Here is a 3,795-nt window from a genome sequence, read left to right as displayed (position 1 = left end):
GTCTTGTGACCTGAGGTAAATTCGAGGAGAGAAAAGTGTAGTTTTAAGTTGGTCCAGGAAGGGATGCTTGAGATATAAAATATTTTTCACTGGGAATCTCTGCTACAGAGATTTGTTCCTTAATGCCATGTTACGATGATAGAAAAAAATTAACACCCTATGTGAGCACCCCACTCATTTGGGGATAATTTCTTGGTGAATGAAATGCCAAAATTTGGGAACTATGGATGCATCCTGTAAAATATAAACATCACAGCCAGGGTGGCTGTCATCACAGCCACAACCATCACATGGTTCTTCAAGCTCTGACCTGGCCAATATCTCCAGGCTTATCTGTGGACACCCCCAGTATGAGTCATACTTCCTAGTTTGTGTCATTGCAGTTCACTAACATATGCCAATGTTCCAGTCATGCCCTACACCTTGTTCCATTTTCCCTTTAAAACTCTTATTGAATATCTCCTGGTTGGGGATGCCATGCCTGATATTTTTCAGACACAGCCAATGCATTCGTATCCTCCTGTAAACATTGATGCCACTTTAGATCTTTGTGTATGTGTGAATGAGAAAATAGCTGTACTTCCTTTTGGTGAATGAGAAGATGTCCATACTCAGAACTTCTGAAATTACTTCTTGGTGTTGGACACCTTGGTGACCTTGAGCATGTTGAAGTGTACGGTCTTGCTCAGGGGCTGGCACTCACCCACTGTGACAGTGTCACCGATCTGGATGTCCCTGAGTGGGAGAATAGGTGAACAGGCATATTCTCATGGCACTTCTCAACACAATTATACTTGGACATGTAGTGCAGATAGTCTGGGCAGATGACAATGGTTCTCTGACTGTTCATTTTGTTCACCATGCCAGACAGAATCCTCTCCCAAATGGAGATGCTACCAGTGAAGGGAAATTTCTTGTCAGTCTAGGTGCCCTCAGTGTCCTTTTTTGATGTCTTGAAGCCCAGACCAATGTTCTTGTATTACCGCGGGAGCTTCTCCTTGCCAGTGTCTCTCAGCAGGAATTTTTTTGTTTTGAAAGATGGTTGTCTGTTTTGGATAGCCTCACTCTGTCTTAATGTCTGCTATCTTTTCGGCTTCCTGAATAAAAAACTTACCTTAGATCATTGTTTTGTAGACACCCTTGAATCATCAAACAGTCCATGAGTTCTTTGAGTAAAGGGGTTGAGTTTTATTCATCTCCTTAATTCCAGAATTCACCAGACTGCAGGACCTAGTGCTTGGTAAACACTGAAGGAAAGCTTGGCTCTGTTCATCAAAGCTCTCGTTGTTTATATTTTAATCAGAATTTTTGAAAGGGTCTCAAAGAATAGCTAAACTCTACTAAGTATACTGTCTCTTGGCTTATGTAGCTTTTGAAAGTCATATATTCATCAACTCTTACCTTAGTTTCTCCTCACCCCCATCCTAGTCTATGCAATTGGTGAGGCTACAGACCCCTAGCATGAGGCCCTATTCTTCCCACAGCAATGAGATTTAGGAAATCACTCGAACTTCTCTGCTTGGTGGGGTTTGTGTTGATGCTGCTGTGTTGTAGTGAATAGGCTAATAGGGTCCTCTTTTCAGAAATTGTACAAAGCTGTGGTAAATTTTATTTTCATTATGATCTGATGGCACGATCAAGTAGCAGTTTTCAGCTTACTGATTGTAACATGAGAGGATCACATTCATTTCCTTCAGTAAATGTTCACCAGGAATCTCTGCAGATGCAATGGAAGACTGAGACATAAGAAGAATTCCCTTGAGAAATGTTAATAGAACTTAACTTACTTGATTACATTGCACACTCATTTTTTGCAAAGCTACAATATGGATGAGGCAAGGTCTTCACCCGCTGGACTCATAATAGATACATAATACATACATGCTGGAGTTAGAAAGAAGACGAGCGAGCCAGCCTAAGGAATAAAGCTACAAGAGAAATGGTTCTCTAAGCTAAGGACCACGATCGAGGTGCTAACTCACAAGAGAAAATAAACCATTGACTCATCTCCTCATGCTCCTTAACAGCTACTGGCAAGTTGGTTATTAAATGAACCTTGATAACTTTGGAAAACTTGTCAAGTACCAAGCAAGACACAATTTGTGATTTTTGGCATGGCTTGTATTATTGGCTCCCTGTGCCTGGGACAGTATTGAAAGGAGAAGTATCTATAAACAGAATGAATAATGTGCAGCCATAATATACTCTTTGTTTATTTTTACATCAAATGTTTGGAATGTTGGCACTATTAAGAAACTCATTTAATTTTCATTCCCTTTTGAACCTGTGATGTTATAATGCAAGCCCCCGAAATGAGCCATATTCCTAGTGATGAAAATTGGGTGCTGGTGCCATAATTATACCAATGTTGGTTTTGATAAGTCTTTTTTAATTAACAGAATCTTTGAAGTTTGCTGGCAATTTTTTATTTTATGAAAAGGCCAGTAATAATAACAGAAAGGTACCCGTTTTAAATTGTCCACCTGGTCTACTTCTTAAATCTTTTCATCTTTGGATTGATTTGCACATCACGACCAATTATGGAGGTGGGAAGATTCTATTATACTCATTTTGCAGATGAGGAAATTGAAACTGGAGTTTTGGGGACTTGCCTAAGCAGGTGAGAATGACTCTCACACCAAGACTCCTGGAGACATCCCTGCCCCCCGATAATCACAGTGGTTCAGTTCTCAGAACACAGGCATTCCTTACCTTGCCACGATTGACACTTGGAGCCAGATAATTCTTGGTTGTGAGGGTCTGTCCTGTGCGTTGCAGGATGTTTTGCAACATCTTTCCTTTGCCTACAAGGTGCCAGTAGCAATCCCCCCACTTACATCTCCAAACATTGCCTAAAATCTCCAGTAGGACAAAATCATCTCTGATTGAAAACCACTTGACTAATGGAATCAGACTCCATGACAAATGGCTTCTCCTGTTTACCTGGTTTACTCTTTCCTGTCTGCATGCCAACAGGGGCCTCAATGTTTGTGTGTGTGTGATAAATTATAAAAAGCTACAGTGAATTTGCCTTGCTCTATGTCCTGGCAGCATAATCGAATTACAGCTTTCCACCTACTTCCTGCATAGCAAGAAGACAAAGTATGTGAGGATGGGAGCCGCATTTTTTTCCTTTAATAAATCTTTGTTCGGTGAATGAAAAAGTGGATTGCTGCTGCTAACCATGAGCCAAGCAGGTTACAGACTCTACACACATTATACCGTTACATTATCTAACCACCTATACCTTACATATGAAAGGGCCTATTTCTGAAAGGCAGAGTGTAGAGGATTTTTAGGACAGTGAAAAGATATCCATGATCAGTGATCTGTCACCAAACCTTAACAGGAAGTCACATGGCCAAGGAGAAACATGGTTTGTGGAGTTCCAACTGCAGCATCAAAGCAGAGCATGAAAAGGTCAGTTTCCAGCTCAGAGACAATTGCTTCATACTGGGCACAATTTCTTGTACTTTCTTCCAGAGTACATGGGCATTTTATTTTCTTATATTTGTTTGTTTTAATATCACACTATTCCCTCCTTGTCTTTTGCTGGTATTTTAAAGACTTTTCTAAATCAACCCAAATCTACTTCTTTTCTTTGTTGCAGTTTATTCCATTATCTGGATAAACAGCTCTGTAAGTGAGCACCTGGCAGCTGCTGCTTCTCCTTCTCCTCCTTCTCCTTCCACTTCTCTTCCTTTTTTTTTCACTCTCTTGTTCTCTCATTCTCCTTCTCTTTCTCCATTGTCACGCTTTTGTATATATGAAAGTATATCTAAAAAAATCTGGAGC

The 3,795-nt window shown here is 40.3% G+C and overlaps 1 pseudogene; it reads right to left on the bottom strand.

Moving 5' to 3' along the window:
• Positions 1–611: 611 nt before the first annotated feature.
• LOC103214239 (small ribosomal subunit protein uS17-like) lies at positions 612–2,793 on the bottom strand (annotated as a pseudogene).
• Between the last annotated feature and the right edge of the window lie 1,002 nt (positions 2,794–3,795).

This window comes from Chlorocebus sabaeus, chromosome 2 (genome assembly GCF_047675955.1).
Source record: "Chlorocebus sabaeus isolate Y175 chromosome 2, mChlSab1.0.hap1, whole genome shotgun sequence".
NCBI lineage: Eukaryota > Metazoa > Chordata > Mammalia > Primates > Cercopithecidae > Chlorocebus > Chlorocebus sabaeus.
This window is presented reverse-complemented; position numbering and strand designations above follow the sequence as displayed.